This window comes from Equus caballus, unplaced genomic scaffold, assembly GCF_041296265.1.
Source record: "Equus caballus isolate H_3958 breed thoroughbred unplaced genomic scaffold, TB-T2T haplotype2-0000897, whole genome shotgun sequence".
Lineage (NCBI taxonomy): Eukaryota > Metazoa > Chordata > Mammalia > Perissodactyla > Equidae > Equus > Equus caballus.
Genome location: NW_027222039.1, coordinates 1 through 17,120, shown reverse-complemented (window position 1 = coordinate 17,120; position 17,120 = coordinate 1). Strand labels below are relative to the sequence as shown.

At 68.1% G+C, this 17,120-nt stretch overlaps 4 non-coding genes across 4 annotated transcripts; all 4 read right to left on the bottom strand.

Annotated features, from left to right (window-relative positions):
• Positions 1–3,311: 3,311 nt before the first annotated feature.
• On the bottom strand, positions 3,312–3,430 carry LOC138922484 (5S ribosomal RNA). The gene has a single exon (XR_011435570.1). It is a non-coding gene; the product is annotated as a 5S ribosomal RNA (ribosomal RNA).
• Positions 3,431–7,348: 3,918 nt separating this feature from the next.
• Positions 7,349–7,467, bottom strand: LOC138922483 (5S ribosomal RNA). Its single transcript, XR_011435569.1, has one exon. It is a non-coding gene; the product is annotated as a 5S ribosomal RNA (ribosomal RNA).
• A 3,928-nt stretch (positions 7,468–11,395) lies between these two features.
• LOC138922481 (5S ribosomal RNA) lies at positions 11,396–11,514 on the bottom strand. The gene has a single exon (XR_011435567.1). It is a non-coding gene; the product is annotated as a 5S ribosomal RNA (ribosomal RNA).
• Positions 11,515–15,446: 3,932 nt separating this feature from the next.
• Positions 15,447–15,565, bottom strand: LOC138922470 (5S ribosomal RNA). Its single transcript, XR_011435556.1, has one exon. It is a non-coding gene; the product is annotated as a 5S ribosomal RNA (ribosomal RNA).
• Between the last annotated feature and the right edge of the window lie 1,555 nt (positions 15,566–17,120).

Sequence of the window (17,120 nt, the reverse complement as noted above, 5' to 3'; positions counted from 1 at the left end):
GAGGGCATCACCGGAAAGCCCTCCGGGGCGGGCGGCGGGGCGCGGGGAGACCAGGGCGGGCCACCCTTCCCCGCCCCGCCCCGCGCCCCGCCCACGGGACCCGGACCGCGCCCTCAACCCCAGGCCCCGCGGCCACCCTGGACAGCTCCTGACTGACCGACCTGAGAGACACAGAGACAGAGACAGAGACAGAGGCAGAGACAGAGAGATTGAGAGGATCCGAGACACGGACCCAGACAGACACCCCCCGGGACAGACACACAGACGCTCACGCTGACACAGAGAGGCCCTGCCCAAGAGGCAGCTTCCCCACAGGAGGGCGGTGGTGCTTGAGCTGGGCCCGGGCAAGGAGGCGGGGGCCCTGGGGCTGGCGATCACCCCTGGGGCCCTGGGACGTGCAGACAGGGTCTCAGGAGTGCAGCGCTCCTGGGATCCCTGTCCCGCGACCCGGACGCCCAGGAGCCACGGACAGGCAGCCGGGCTCGGGCTCGCTCTCGCTCTCGCTCTCGCTCTCGCTCTCGCTCTGTGTGTGCGCGTTTTTGTGTGCGCGTGCGTGTTTGTGTGTTTCTTTCCTTCTCTCTTCGCCTCTTCGTTCTGGCTCTTTTCCTCTTTCTGCGGGGCGCCCCCGGACTTCCTGAGTTGACAGAACGAGCAGCCAGAAAAGTCAGGACACGGAGAACTTCGCCCGAGAAACCAACGCAATCTACCAGACGTACAGAACCCCCTCCCCGACGACCACAGCGTCCACAGTCTGCTCGAGCGCAGGTAGGGACATTACCCAGGGTCTCCCACAGGTTAGCTCACCCGTTAAGTCTCCTTAGTTTTACCAAGATGGCTAGCACGCCGAGGATGGACGGATGAGCGCCACGGTGTGATTACGGGGAGGGAAACGCACGTCGGAACACCCGTTGGTGCCTCCCGACGTCACCGGTATCCCCGTCCCGAGACCTCTGGGCTTCAGGGTTCTGGGCCGCAGCCCTCTCCCGTCGTCCACCCGGGATCCAGTGCACGATGTCTGCACTGCCCATCTCAAGAGTTTGGGCCCTGTGGGCGTTCTTGGATCCCGTTGGAAAGGGGACCTCGGGACGCGAGGGAGAGGAAAGGGCCGGGGGGCCGGGGTGGGGGGCGGGGGGCGGGCTGGGGGAAAGAGAGCGACGCCATCAACGCATGTCTGACCAGGACCTCGGCTGTGCCAGGCTCTCCATTTCCCACGGCACCGCGTCCCGTCGTCGGGGACGCCGCCTCTCGTCGGGACGTGTTGGTCTGCCGTCGGTCCTCCCGTCCCAGGCACGAGGCGGCGAACTCCCCCAAAGGCAGAGATTTTGGCACCTGCGTCCTCGGCTGCTGGGTCCGGCCCCAAGCAGGCACGCGGCCCGCAGGTGCCGGGCGAATGTCGGCGGAAAGCACTATGCTCACAGGGAAGGACGGCAGACGATGAGCGCGCACCAACCAGTGCCGCGCTCCGTGCTGAGCGGTGTGCTCCGTGCTCCCGCTTCCGCGCTCGCAACAACGCCACCGACGAGGCACTAACAGGACCCCCTTTCCAACCAGATGAGGCAACTGCCGCTCAGGGAGGGCGAGTCCCTCGCAGGAACGGCGGCCCTTGCTGCCGAGCCTTCGTTTGAGACCAAGCCTCCGGGCCCGCACTCCGGGAAACTTACGGAGACACAGCCCCAGTTCTCCCAGCAGAACACGCTCATCGGAGGTCAGATTGGGGGAGCCGTCGGAACCAGAACCACCCAGGGCGCTACCCTGCAGGGAGCGACGCGCGGCCCGCCCCGCCCCGCCACCCCGCCATCCCGGGCAAGCAGGAAGCAGGCCACAGGTGCCCTGGGTCTGCTCTGGCAGGGAAAGTGGGGCCCACGGGAAAAGGGAAACACGAGGATATTCGCTCCCAGGATGATTGCTGAACGGTGAGAGGATGGAGGTTGAGGTCCTCTCTTCCTGCTCTGCCCGCATGTCCCAGCTTCTCCACAGCGAGCAACTATTGCTTTCTGTCTGCGGTGGGGAAGAGACGGCTTACCTTGATGAATTCCCCCCTTGAAAATGTAAAAGTCCGTGCGATCTGAGGCAAGTCTCCCCTCTCCTCCTCCCTGTCATCCCCGCTCTCCTCCCCTGGAGCAAACTCCCCTCCCGCTTTCCCGGATCCCCTTTCCGCGATAGTCTGCGCGGACACAGGCAGGGGAAGAGCAGACTTTCAAAGCTGCCCGAGCCGCACGATATGAAAGCTCAAGCCAAGGAGCCAGGAAGGGCTGGCCGCTGAGGACGGAAATGTCCTCTCGGGGGACTCGTCCACTCCCTCTGGCAGACAGAGGCCAGGAGGGGGGCAGGACAGAGTGAGGCACCTGAGTGAGGGGACACCAAAACCCTGGGCCAGCGCAGCAAGATTCCTAATCCTTCCATCCAGTCTGTTCAGAATCAAAACGGATGCAAGGGATCCACGAGGAGCCAGACACCGACCTTTCAAACGAAGGCAGGACCCCCCCCCCCCCAAAAGACAAAAGCGAAGACGGAGACGGAGTTGCATCCCAGCCGGGGAGCGGGGGGAGGCGCTTGAAACTTAGACACTTGGGGAAGGGGACGTCTTTAAGGAAAGACAACACAAAAGGACCCGTACCAACTCCGGTGCGGAAACGAGGGTTTCTCGCGAACGACGGTATCAAGGACAGCCAGGTACCGACTTGGAGAAGCTGACACACGGCGCAGGCATCAGAAAATCCAGAAGCCGTCCCGCTTGGGATGGATGGCCAGGCCCGGAAGGCTCCTCTCGAGCCCAGTGGGCCCCGTCCTTCTGTAGGTGCTGTTTGGAGAGGCCTGACCCGGGGTCTTTCCTAGATGGGCTCTGGAAGACGGAGGGGCTGCTGGCAGCTTGCTGAAGCTGTCCGGGCCTCCGCAGCCCGGAGCGGGATCCGTTCCATCGCACACCACGACTCGACCAACTGCTTGGGTGCCGCGCCGGCCGAGTGGACCGCTAGGGTCTCTCAGGAGCCTGGCGGGTGGGAAGAGGCCGCCGAGGACAGAGGGAGCCCGCCGGACGAGGGCGGCGTCGGGGGCACGGCCACGCGGGGCCGGCCCCGGTTGGCCCTGGGTTCCCGTGGGGCCGCGAGGTGGAAGGGCTGGGCGGCGGCGGCGGCGGTGGCGGCGGCGGTGGCCGCGGCCGCGGGGCACTCGCGCGGCTGGACAGCGGTGGGGGCGTGGCGGGGCGATGGGGCGACCGGTGAGGAGGGAGGAGGGGCGGGAGGAGCGTGGAGGGAGCGGCGCTGGGGCCGTTGGGGGGGGCGCAAAAGGAGAGGGAGGCGGCGGGAGGCAAAAGCCTACAGCACCCGGTATTCCCAGGCGGTCTCCCATCCAAGTACTAACCAGGCCCGACCCTGCTTAGCTTCCGAGATCAGACGAGATCGGGCGCGTTCAGGGTGGTATGGCCGTAGACGCTGGCGGCTGCCGCCGGCGCCCCTAAGAAGCCTCGCGCGCGCGCGCGCTGTCGCCTGGCCCCTGTGACGCGCCGTCGCCTGGCGTCTGTGACGCGCGCGCCCGAGCCCCTGTGACGCGCACCGGCCGCCCGCGTCCCCTGCGCCCCGCGCTCCGCCGCCTGCCGCCTGCCTGCCACTGCCTCCCGCCGCCGCCGCCGCCGCCGCCGCCGCCGCCGCCGCGGCCAGCCAAACCCTGCCCTGCCCTGCCCTGCCCTGCCCTGCCGCCCGCCCAGGGCGCGGGAGGCCTCGGGCACCCCGGGGACTGTGGGCGGGCGGGGCGCAAGTCTAGGCGCTCTCCCAAGCCGGCCCCGGACGCTCCAGGCCTCCTGTCCGCCCGCATCCCGGCGACGGGTCGCAGGACATCCGGCTGCTCTGCTCGGGGACAGGTGGCCCGGGGCGTCGGGCGCGTCGGCGCGTCGGCGCGTCAGCGCGTCGGGGCCCCGGGCCGGCGAGGCCCCTCCGGCCCGAGGCGCCTCCCAACGAACCCGGGCCCAACAACCCCCGGCGGCCGCCGCTCCGGCCCGGCCCCAACTTGCCCAAATCCAGCTGGAGCCACCGGCGCGACCAGAGGGCATCACCGGAAAGCCCTCCGGGGCGGGCGGCGGGGCGCGGGGAGACCAGGGCGGGCCACCCTTCCCCGCCCCGCCCCGCGCCCCGCCCACGGGACCCGGACCGCGCCCTCAACCCCAGGCCCCGCGGCCACCCTGGACAGCTCCTGACTGACCGACCTGAGAGACACAGAGACAGAGACAGAGACAGAGGCAGAGACAGAGAGATTGAGAGGATCCGAGACACGGACCCAGACAGACACCCCCCGGGACAGACACACAGACGCTCACGCTGACACAGAGAGGCCCTGCCCAAGAGGCAGCTTCCCCACAGGAGGGCGGTGGTGCTTGAGCTGGGCCCGGGCAAGGAGGCGGGGGCCCTGGGGCTGGCGATCACCCCTGGGGCCCTGGGACGTGCAGACAGGGTCTCAGGAGTGCAGCGCTCCTGGGATCCCTGTCCCGCGACCCGGACGCCCAGGAGCCACGGACAGGCAGCCGGGCTCGGGCTCGCTCTCGCTCTCGCTCTCGCTCTCGCTCTCGCTCTGTGTGTGCGCGTTTTTGTGTGCGCGTGCGTGTTTGTGTGTTTCTTTCCTTCTCTCTTCGCCTCTTCGTTCTGGCTCTTTTCCTCTTTCTGCGGGGCGCCCCCGGACTTCCTGAGTTGACAGAACGAGCAGCCAGAAAAGTCAGGACACGGAGAACTTCGCCCGAGAAACCAACGCAATCTACCAGACGTACAGAACCCCCTCCCCGACGACCACAGCGTCCACAGTCTGCTCGAGCGCAGGTAGGGACATTACCCAGGGTCTCCCACAGGTTAGCTCACCCGTTAAGTCTCCTTAGTTTTACCAAGATGGCTAGCACGCCGAGGATGGACGGATGAGCGCCACGGTGTGATTACGGGGAGGGAAACGCACGTCGGAACACCCGTTGGTGCCTCCCGACGTCACCGGTATCCCCGTCCCGAGACCTCTGGGCTTCAGGGTTCTGGGCCGCAGCCCTCTCCCGTCGTCCACCCGGGATCCAGTGCACGATGTCTGCACTGCCCATCTCAAGAGTTTGGGCCCTGTGGGCGTTCTTGGATCCCGTTGGAAAGGGGACCTCGGGACGCGAGGGAGAGGAAAGGGCCGGGGGGCCGGGGTGGGGGGCGGGGGGCGGGCTGGGGGAAAGAGAGCGACGCCATCAACGCATGTCTGACCAGGACCTCGGCTGTGCCAGGCTCTCCATTTCCCACGGCACCGCGTCCCGTCGTCGGGGACGCCGCCTCTCGTCGGGACGTGTTGGTCTGCCGTCGGTCCTCCCGTCCCAGGCACGAGGCGGCGAACTCCCCCAAAGGCAGAGATTTTGGCACCTGCGTCCTCGGCTGCTGGGTCCGGCCCCAAGCAGGCACGCGGCCCGCAGGTGCCGGGCGAATGTCGGCGGAAAGCACTATGCTCACAGGGAAGGACGGCAGACGATGAGCGCGCACCAACCAGTGCCGCGCTCCGTGCTGAGCGGTGTGCTCCGTGCTCCCGCTTCCGCGCTCGCAACAACGCCACCGACGAGGCACTAACAGGACCCCCTTTCCAACCAGATGAGGCAACTGCCGCTCAGGGAGGGCGAGTCCCTCGCAGGAACGGCGGCCCTTGCTGCCGAGCCTTCGTTTGAGACCAAGCCTCCGGGCCCGCACTCCGGGAAACTTACGGAGACACAGCCCCAGTTCTCCCAGCAGAACACGCTCATCGGAGGTCAGATTGGGGGAGCCGTCGGAACCAGAACCACCCAGGGCGCTACCCTGCAGGGAGCGACGCGCGGCCCGCCCCGCCCCGCCACCCCGCCATCCCGGGCAAGCAGGAAGCAGGCCACAGGTGCCCTGGGTCTGCTCTGGCAGGGAAAGTGGGGCCCACGGGAAAAGGGAAACACGAGGATATTCGCTCCCAGGATGATTGCTGAACGGTGAGAGGATGGAGGTTGAGGTCCTCTCTTCCTGCTCTGCCCGCATGTCCCAGCTTCTCCACAGCGAGCAACTATTGCTTTCTGTCTGCGGTGGGGAAGAGACGGCTTACCTTGATGAATTCCCCCCTTGAAAATGTAAAAGTCCGTGCGATCTGAGGCAAGTCTCCCCTCTCCTCCTCCCTGTCATCCCCGCTCTCCTCCCCTGGAGCAAACTCCCCTCCCGCTTTCCCGGATCCCCTTTCCGCGATAGTCTGCGCGGACACAGGCAGGGGAAGAGCAGACTTTCAAAGCTGCCCGAGCCGCACGATATGAAAGCTCAAGCCAAGGAGCCAGGAAGGGCTGGCCGCTGAGGACGGAAATGTCCTCTCGGGGGACTCGTCCACTCCCTCTGGCAGACAGAGGCCAGGAGGGGGGCAGGACAGAGTGAGGCACCTGAGTGAGGGGACACCAAAACCCTGGGCCAGCGCAGCAAGATTCCTAATCCTTCCATCCAGTCTGTTCAGAATCAAAACGGATGCAAGGGATCCACGAGGAGCCAGACACCGACCTTTCAAACGAAGGCAGGACCCCCCCCCCCCCAAAAGACAAAAGCGAAGACGGAGACGGAGTTGCATCCCAGCCGGGGAGCGGGGGGAGGCGCTTGAAACTTAGACACTTGGGGAAGGGGACGTCTTTAAGGAAAGACAACACAAAAGGACCCGTACCAACTCCGGTGCGGAAACGAGGGTTTCTCGCGAACGACGGTATCAAGGACAGCCAGGTACCGACTTGGAGAAGCTGACACACGGCGCAGGCATCAGAAAATCCAGAAGCCGTCCCGCTTGGGATGGATGGCCAGGCCCGGAAGGCTCCTCTCGAGCCCAGTGGGCCCCGTCCTTCTGTAGGTGCTGTTTGGAGAGGCCTGACCCGGGGTCTTTCCTAGATGGGCTCTGGAAGACGGAGGGGCTGCTGGCAGCTTGCTGAAGCTGTCCGGGCCTCCGCAGCCCGGAGCGGGATCCGTTCCATCGCACACCACGACTCGACCAACTGCTTGGGTGCCGCGCCGGCCGAGTGGACCGCTAGGGTCTCTCAGGAGCCTGGCGGGTGGGAAGAGGCCGCCGAGGACAGAGGGAGCCCGCCGGACGAGGGCGGCGTCGGGGGCACGGCCACGCGGGGCCGGCCCCGGTTGGCCCTGGGTTCCCGTGGGGCCGCGAGGTGGAAGGGCTGGGCGGCGGCGGCGGCGGCGGCGGCGGCGGTGGCCGCGGCCGCGGGGCACTCGCGCGGCTGGACAGCGGTGGGGGCGTGGCGGGGCGATGGGGCGACCGGTGAGGAGGGAGGAGGGGCGGGAGGAGCGTGGAGGGAGCGGCGCTGGGGCCGTTGGGGGGGGCGCAAAAGGAGAGGGAGGCGGCGGGAGGCAAAAGCCTACAGCACCCGGTATTCCCAGGCGGTCTCCCATCCAAGTACTAACCAGGCCCGACCCTGCTTAGCTTCCGAGATCAGACGAGATCGGGCGCGTTCAGGGTGGTATGGCCGTAGACGCTGGCGGCTGCCGCCGGCGCCCCTAAGAAGCCTCGCGCGCGCGCGCGCTGTCGCCTGGCCCCTGTGACGCGCCGTCGCCTGGCGTCTGTGACGCGCGCGCCCGAGCCCCTGTGACGCGCACCGGCCGCCCGCGTCCCCTGCGCCCCGCGCTCCGCCGCCTGCCGCCTGCCTGCCACTGCCTCCCGCCGCCGCCGCCGCCGCCGCCGCCGCCGCCGCCGCGGCCAGCCAAACCCTGCCCTGCCCTGCCCTGCCCTGCCCTGCCCTGCCCTGCCGCCCGCCCAGGGCGCGGGAGGCCTCGGGCACCCCGGGGACTGTGGGCGGGCGGGGCGCAAGTCTAGGCGCTCTCCCAAGCCGGCCCCGGACGCTCCAGGCCTCCTGTCCGCCCGCATCCCGGCGACGGGTCGCAGGACATCCGGCTGCTCTGCTCGGGGACAGGTGGCCCGGGGCGTCGGGCGCGTCGGCGCGTCGGCGCGTCAGCGCGTCGGGGCCCCGGGCCGGCGAGGCCCCTCCGGCCCGAGGCGCCTCCCAACGAACCCGGGCCCAACAACCCCCGGCGGCCGCCGCTCCGGCCCGGCCCCAACTTGCCCAAATCCAGCTGGAGCCACCGGCGCGACCAGAGGGCATCACCGGAAAGCCCTCCGGGGCGGGCGGCGGGGCGCGGGGAGACCAGGGCGGGCCACCCTTCCCCGCCCCGCCCCGCGCCCCGCCCACGGGACCCGGACCGCGCCCTCAACCCCAGGCCCCGCGGCCACCCTGGACAGCTCCTGACTGACCGACCTGAGAGACACAGAGACAGAGACAGAGACAGAGGCAGAGACAGAGAGATTGAGAGGATCCGAGACACGGACCCAGACAGACACCCCCCGGGACAGACACACAGACGCTCACGCTGACACAGAGAGGCCCTGCCCAAGAGGCAGCTTCCCCACAGGAGGGCGGTGGTGCTTGAGCTGGGCCCGGGCAAGGAGGCGGGGGCCCTGGGGCTGGCGATCACCCCTGGGGCCCTGGGACGTGCAGACAGGGTCTCAGGAGTGCAGCGCTCCTGGGATCCCTGTCCCGCGACCCGGACGCCCAGGAGCCACGGACAGGCAGCCGGGCTCGGGCTCGCTCTCGCTCTCGCTCTCGCTCTCGCTCTCGCTCTGTGTGTGCGCGTTTTTGTGTGCGCGTGCGTGTTTGTGTGTTTCTTTCCTTCTCTCTTCGCCTCTTCGTTCTGGCTCTTTTCCTCTTTCTGCGGGGCGCCCCCGGACTTCCTGAGTTGACAGAACGAGCAGCCAGAAAAGTCAGGACACGGAGAACTTCGCCCGAGAAACCAACGCAATCTACCAGACGTACAGAACCCCCTCCCCGACGACCACAGCGTCCACAGTCTGCTCGAGCGCAGGTAGGGACATTACCCAGGGTCTCCCACAGGTTAGCTCACCCGTTAAGTCTCCTTAGTTTTACCAAGATGGCTAGCACGCCGAGGATGGACGGATGAGCGCCACGGTGTGATTACGGGGAGGGAAACGCACGTCGGAACACCCGTTGGTGCCTCCCGACGTCACCGGTATCCCCGTCCCGAGACCTCTGGGCTTCAGGGTTCTGGGCCGCAGCCCTCTCCCGTCGTCCACCCGGGATCCAGTGCACGATGTCTGCACTGCCCATCTCAAGAGTTTGGGCCCTGTGGGCGTTCTTGGATCCCGTTGGAAAGGGGACCTCGGGACGCGAGGGAGAGGAAAGGGCCGGGGGGCCGGGGTGGGGGGCGGGGGGCGGGCTGGGGGAAAGAGAGCGACGCCATCAACGCATGTCTGACCAGGACCTCGGCTGTGCCAGGCTCTCCATTTCCCACGGCACCGCGTCCCGTCGTCGGGGACGCCGCCTCTCGTCGGGACGTGTTGGTCTGCCGTCGGTCCTCCCGTCCCAGGCACGAGGCGGCGAACTCCCCCAAAGGCAGAGATTTTGGCACCTGCGTCCTCGGCTGCTGGGTCCGGCCCCAAGCAGGCACGCGGCCCGCAGGTGCCGGGCGAATGTCGGCGGAAAGCACTATGCTCACAGGGAAGGACGGCAGACGATGAGCGCGCACCAACCAGTGCCGCGCTCCGTGCTGAGCGGTGTGCTCCGTGCTCCCGCTTCCGCGCTCGCAACAACGCCACCGACGAGGCACTAACAGGACCCCCTTTCCAACCAGATGAGGCAACTGCCGCTCAGGGAGGGCGAGTCCCTCGCAGGAACGGCGGCCCTTGCTGCCGAGCCTTCGTTTGAGACCAAGCCTCCGGGCCCGCACTCCGGGAAACTTACGGAGACACAGCCCCAGTTCTCCCAGCAGAACACGCTCATCGGAGGTCAGATTGGGGGAGCCGTCGGAACCAGAACCACCCAGGGCGCTACCCTGCAGGGAGCGACGCGCGGCCCGCCCCGCCCCGCCACCCCGCCATCCCGGGCAAGCAGGAAGCAGGCCACAGGTGCCCTGGGTCTGCTCTGGCAGGGAAAGTGGGGCCCACGGGAAAAGGGAAACACGAGGATATTCGCTCCCAGGATGATTGCTGAACGGTGAGAGGATGGAGGTTGAGGTCCTCTCTTCCTGCTCTGCCCGCATGTCCCAGCTTCTCCACAGCGAGCAACTATTGCTTTCTGTCTGCGGTGGGGAAGAGACGGCTTACCTTGATGAATTCCCCCCTTGAAAATGTAAAAGTCCGTGCGATCTGAGGCAAGTCTCCCCTCTCCTCCTCCCTGTCATCCCCGCTCTCCTCCCCTGGAGCAAACTCCCCTCCCGCTTTCCCGGATCCCCTTTCCGCGATAGTCTGCGCGGACACAGGCAGGGGAAGAGCAGACTTTCAAAGCTGCCCGAGCCGCACGATATGAAAGCTCAAGCCAAGGAGCCAGGAAGGGCTGGCCGCTGAGGACGGAAATGTCCTCTCGGGGGACTCGTCCACTCCCTCTGGCAGACAGAGGCCAGGAGGGGGGCAGGACAGAGTGAGGCACCTGAGTGAGGGGACACCAAAACCCTGGGCCAGCGCAGCAAGATTCCTAATCCTTCCATCCAGTCTGTTCAGAATCAAAACGGATGCAAGGGATCCACGAGGAGCCAGACACCGACCTTTCAAACGAAGGCAGGACCCCCCCCCCCCCAAAAGACAAAAGCGAAGACGGAGACGGAGTTGCATCCCAGCCGGGGAGCGGGGGGAGGCGCTTGAAACTTAGACACTGGGGGAAGGGGACGTCTTTAAGGAAAGACAACACAAAAGGACCCGTACCAACTCCGGTGCGGAAACGAGGGTTTCTCGCGAACGACGGTATCAAGGACAGCCAGGTACCGACTTGGAGAAGCTGACACACGGCGCAGGCATCAGAAAATCCAGAAGCCGTCCCGCTTGGGATGGATGGCCAGGCCCGGAAGGCTCCTCTCGAGCCCAGTGGGCCCCGTCCTTCTGTAGGTGCTGTTTGGAGAGGCCTGACCCGGGGTCTTTCCTAGATGGGCTCTGGAAGACGGAGGGGCTGCTGGCAGCTTGCTGAAGCTGTCCGGGCCTCCGCAGCCCGGAGCGGGATCCGTTCCATCGCACACCACGACTCGACCAACTGCTTGGGTGCCGCGCCGGCCGAGTGGACCGCTAGGGTCTCTCAGGAGCCTGGCGGGTGGGAAGAGGCCGCCGAGGACAGAGGGAGCCCGCCGGACGAGGGCGGCGTCGGGGGCACGGCCACGCGGGGCCGGCCCCGGTTGGCCCTGGGTTCCCGTGGGGCCGCGAGGTGGAAGGGCTGGGCGGCGGCGGCGGCGGCGGCGGCGGCGGTGGCCGCGGCCGCGGGGCACTCGCGCGGCTGGACAGCGGTGGGGGCGTGGCGGGGCGATGGGGCGACCGGTGAGGAGGGAGGAGGGGCGGGAGGAGCGTGGAGGGAGCGGCGCTGGGGCCGTTGGGGGGGGCGCAAAAGGAGAGGGAGGCGGCGGGAGGCAAAAGCCTACAGCACCCGGTATTCCCAGGCGGTCTCCCATCCAAGTACTAACCAGGCCCGACCCTGCTTAGCTTCCGAGATCAGACGAGATCGGGCGCGTTCAGGGTGGTATGGCCGTAGACGCTGGCGGCTGCCGCCGGCGCCCCTAAGAAGCCTCGCGCGCGCGCGCGCTGTCGCCTGGCCCCTGTGACGCGCCGTCGCCTGGCGTCTGTGACGCGCGCGCCCGAGCCCCTGTGACGCGCACCGGCCGCCCGCGTCCCCTGCGCCCCGCGCTCCGCCGCCTGCCGCCTGCCTGCCACTGCCTCCCGCCGCCGCCGCCGCCGCCGCCGCCGCCGCCGCCGCGGCCAGCCAAACCCTGCCCTGCCCTGCCCTGCCCTGCCCTGCCCTGCCCTGCCGCCCGCCCAGGGCGCGGGAGGCCTCGGGCACCCCGGGGACTGTGGGCGGGCGGGGCGCAAGTCTAGGCGCTCTCCCAAGCCGGCCCCGGACGCTCCAGGCCTCCTGTCCGCCCGCATCCCGGCGACGGGTCGCAGGACATCCGGCTGCTCTGCTCGGGGACAGGTGGCCCGGGGCGTCGGGCGCGTCGGCGCGTCGGCGCGTCAGCGCGTCGGGGCCCCGGGCCGGCGAGGCCCCTCCGGCCCGAGGCGCCTCCCAACGAACCCGGGCCCAACAACCCCCGGCGGCCGCCGCTCCGGCCCGGCCCCAACTTGCCCAAATCCAGCTGGAGCCACCGGCGCGACCAGAGGGCATCACCGGAAACCCCTCCGGGGCGGGCGGCGGGGCGCGGGGAGACCAGGGCGGGCCACCCTTCCCCGCCCCGCCCCGCGCCCCGCCCACGGGACCCGGACCGCGCCCTCAACCCCAGGCCCCGCGGCCACCCTGGACAGCTCCTGACTGACCGACCTGAGAGACACAGAGACAGAGACAGAGACAGAGGCAGAGACAGAGAGATTGAGAGGATCCGAGACACGGACCCAGACAGACACCCCCCGGGACAGACACACAGACGCTCACGCTGACACAGAGAGGCCCTGCCCAAGAGGCAGCTTCCCCACAGGAGGGCGGTGGTGCTTGAGCTGGGCCCGGGCAAGGAGGCGGGGGCCCTGGGGCTGGCGATCACCCCTGGGGCCCTGGGACGTGCAGACAGGGTCTCAGGAGTGCAGCGCTCCTGGGATCCCTGTCCCGCGACCCGGACGCCCAGGAGCCACGGACAGGCAGCCGGGCTCGGGCTCGCTCTCGCTCTCGCTCTCGCTCTCGCTCTCGCTCTGTGTGTGCGCGTTTTTGTGTGCGCGTGCGTGTTTGTGTGTTTCTTTCCTTCTCTCTTCGCCTCTTCGTTCTGGCTCTTTTCCTCTTTCTGCGGGGCGCCCCCGGACTTCCTGAGTTGACAGAACGAGCAGCCAGAAAAGTCAGGACACGGAGAACTTCGCCCGAGAAACCAACGCAATCTACCAGACGTACAGAACCCCCTCCCCGACGACCACAGCGTCCACAGTCTGCTCGAGCGCAGGTAGGGACATTACCCAGGGTCTCCCACAGGTTAGCTCACCCGTTAAGTCTCCTTAGTTTTACCAAGATGGCTAGCACGCCGAGGATGGACGGATGAGCGCCACGGTGTGATTACGGGGAGGGAAACGCACGTCGGAACACCCGTTGGTGCCTCCCGACGTCACCGGTATCCCCGTCCCGAGACCTCTGGGCTTCAGGGTTCTGGGCCGCAGCCCTCTCCCGTCGTCCACCCGGGATCCAGTGCACGATGTCTGCACTGCCCATCTCAAGAGTTTGGGCCCTGTGGGCGTTCTTGGATCCCGTTGGAAAGGGGACCTCGGGACGCGAGGGAGAGGAAAGGGCCGGGGGGCCGGGGTGGGGGGCGGGGGGCGGGCTGGGGGAAAGAGAGCGACGCCATCAACGCATGTCTGACCAGGACCTCGGCTGTGCCAGGCTCTCCATTTCCCACGGCACCGCGTCCCGTCGTCGGGGACGCCGCCTCTCGTCGGGACGTGTTGGTCTGCCGTCGGTCCTCCCGTCCCAGGCACGAGGCGGCGAACTCCCCCAAAGGCAGAGATTTTGGCACCTGCGTCCTCGGCTGCTGGGTCCGGCCCCAAGCAGGCACGCGGCCCGCAGGTGCCGGGCGAATGTCGGCGGAAAGCACTATGCTCACAGGGAAGGACGGCAGACGATGAGCGCGCACCAACCAGTGCCGCGCTCCGTGCTGAGCGGTGTGCTCCGTGCTCCCGCTTCCGCGCTCGCAACAACGCCACCGACGAGGCACTAACAGGACCCCCTTTCCAACCAGATGAGGCAACTGCCGCTCAGGGAGGGCGAGTCCCTCGCAGGAACGGCGGCCCTTGCTGCCGAGCCTTCGTTTGAGACCAAGCCTCCGGGGCCGCACTCCGGGAAACTTACGGAGACACAGCCCCAGTTCTCCCAGCAGAACACGCTCATCGGAGGTCAGATTGGGGGAGCCGTCGGAACCAGAACCACCCAGGGCGCTACCCTGCAGGGAGCGACGCGCGGCCCGCCCCGCCCCGCCACCCCGCCATCCCGGGCAAGCAGGAAGCAGGCCACAGGTGCCCTGGGTCTGCTCTGGCAGGGAAAGTGGGGCCCACGGGAAAAGGGAAACACGAGGATATTCGCTCCCAGGATGATTGCTGAACGGTGAGAGGATGGAGGTTGAGGTCCTCTCTTCCTGCTCTGCCCGCATGTCCCAGCTTCTCCACAGCGAGCAACTATTGCTTTCTGTCTGCGGTGGGGAAGAGACGGCTTACCTTGATGAATTCCCCCCTTGAAAATGTAAAAGTCCGTGCGATCTGAGGCAAGTCTCCCCTCTCCTCCTCCCTGTCATCCCCGCTCTCCTCCCCTGGAGCAAACTCCCCTCCCGCTTTCCCGGATCCCCTTTCCGCGATAGTCTGCGCGGACACAGGCAGGGGAAGAGCAGACTTTCAAAGCTGCCCGAGCCGCACGATATGAAAGCTCAAGCCAAGGAGCCAGGAAGGGCTGGCCGCTGAGGACGGAAATGTCCTCTCGGGGGACTCGTCCACTCCCTCTGGCAGACAGAGGCCAGGAGGGGGGCAGGACAGAGTGAGGCACCTGAGTGAGGGGACACCAAAACCCTGGGCCAGCGCAGCAAGATTCCTAATCCTTCCATCCAGTCTGTTCAGAATCAAAACGGATGCAAGGGATCCACGAGGAGCCAGACACCGACCTTTCAAACGAAGGCAGGACCCCCCCCCCCCAAAAGACAAAAGCGAAGACGGAGACGGAGTTGCATCCCAGCCGGGGAGCGGGGGGAGGCGCTTGAAACTTAGACACTTGGGGAAGGGGACGTCTTTAAGGAAAGACAACACAAAAGGACCCGTACCAACTCCGGTGCGGAAACGAGGGTTTCTCGCGAACGACGGTATCAAGGACAGCCAGGTACCGACTTGGAGAAGCTGACACACGGCGCAGGCATCAGAAAATCCAGAAGCCGTCCCGCTTGGGATGGATGGCCAGGCCCGGAAGGCTCCTCTCGAGCCCAGTGGGCCCCGTCCTTCTGTAGGTGCTGTTTGGAGAGGCCTGACCCGGGGTCTTTCCTAGATGGGCTCTGGAAGACGGAGGGGCTGCTGGCAGCTTGCTGAAGCTGTCCGGGCCTCCGCAGCCCGGAGCGGGATCCGTTCCATCGCACACCACGACTCGACCAACTGCTTGGGTGCCGCGCCGGCCGAGTGGACCGCTAGGGTCTCTCAGGAGCCTGGCGGGTGGGAAGAGGCCGCCGAGGACAGAGGGAGCCCGCCGGACGAGGGCGGCGTCGGGGGCACGGCCACGCGGGGCCGGCCCCGGTTGGCCCTGGGTTCCCGTGGGGCCGCGAGGTGGAAGGGCTGGGCGGCGGCGGCGGCGGCGGCGGCGGTGGCCGCGGCCGCGGGGCACTCGCGCGGCTGGACAGCGGTGGGGGCGTGGCGGGGCGATGGGGCGACCGGTGAGGAGGGGGAGGGGCGGGAGGAGCGTGGAGGGAGCGGCTCTAGGGCCGGGGGGCGGGGGGGGGGGGGCGCAAAAGGAGAGGGAGGCGGCGGGAGGCAAAAGCCTACAGCACCCGGTATTCCCAGGCGGTCTCCCATCCAAGTACTAACCAGGCCCGACCCTGCTTAGCTTCCGAGATCAGACGAGATCGGGCGCGTTCAGGGTGGTATGGCCGTAGACGCTGGCGGCTGCCGCCGGCGCCCCTAAGAAGCCTCGCGCGCGCGCGCGCTGTCGCCTGGCCCCTGTGACGCGCCGTCGCCTGGCGTCTGTGACGCGCGCGCCCGAGCCCCTGTGACGCGCACCGGCCGCCCGCGTCCCCTGCGCCCCGCGCTCCGCCGCCTGCCGCCTGCCTGCCACTGCCTCCCGCCGCCGCCGCCGCCGCCGCCGCCGCCGCGCGCGGCCAGCCAAACCCTGCCCTGCCCTGCCCTGCCCTGCCCTGCCCTGCCCTGCCGCCCGCCCAGGGCGCGGGAGGCCTCGGGCACCCCGGGGACTGTGGGCGGGCGGGGCGCAAGTCTAGGCGCTCTCCCAAGCCGGCCCCGGACGCTCCAGGCCTCCTGTCCGCCCGCATCCCGGCGACGGGTCGCAGGACATCCGGCTGCTCTGCTCGGGGACAGGTGGCCCGGGGCGTCGGGCGCGTCGGCGCGTCGGCGCGTCAGCGCGTCGGGGCCCCGGGCCGGCGAGGCCCCTCCGGCCCGAGGCGCCTCCCAACGAACCCGGGCCCAACAACCCCCGGCGGCCGCCGCTCCGGCCCGGCCCCAACTTGCCCAAATCCAGCTGGAGCCACCGGCGCGACCAGAGGGCATCACCGGAAACCCCTCCGGGGCGGGCGGCGGGGCGCGGGGAGACCAGGGCGGGCCACCCCTCCCCCCCCCGCCCCGCGCCCCCGCCCACGGGACCCGGACCGCGCCCTCAACCCCAGGCCCCGCGGCCACCCTGGACAGCTCCTGACTGACCGACCTGAGAGACACAGAGACAGAGACAGAGACAGAGGCAGAGACAGAGAGATTGAGAGGATCCGAGACACGGACCCAGACAGACACCCCCCGGGACAGACACACAGACGCTCACGCTGACACAGAGAGGCCCTGCCCAAGAGGCAGCTTCCCCACAGGAGGGCGGTGGTGCTTGAGCTGGGCCCGGGCAAGGAGGCGGGGGCCCTGGGGCTGGCGATCACCCCTGGGGCCCTGGGACGTGCAGACAGGGTCTCAGGAGTGCAGCGCTCCTGGGATCCCTGTCCCGCGACCCGGACGCCCAGGAGCCACGGACAGGCAGCCGGGCTCGGGCTCGCTCTCGCTCTCGCTCTCGCTCTCGCTCTCGCTCTGTGTGTGCGCGTTTTTGTGTGCGCGTGCGTGTTTGTGTGTTTCTTTCCTTCTCTCTTCGCCTCTTCGTTCTGGCTCTTTTCCTCTTTCTGCGGGGCGCCCCCGGACTTCCTGAGTTGACAGAACGAGCAGCCAGAAAAGTCAGGACACGGAGAACTTCGCCCGAGAAACCAACGCAATCTACCAGACGTACAGAACCCCCTCCCCGACGACCACAGCGTCCACAGTCTGCTCGAGCGCAGGTAGGGACATTACCCAGGGTCTCCCACAGGTTAGCTCACCCGTTAAGTCTCCTTAGTTTTACCAAGATGGCTAGCACGCCGAGGATGGACGGATGAGCGCCACGGTGTGATTACGGGGAGGGAAACGCACGTCGGAACACCCGTTGGTGCCTCCCGACGTCACCGGTATCCCCG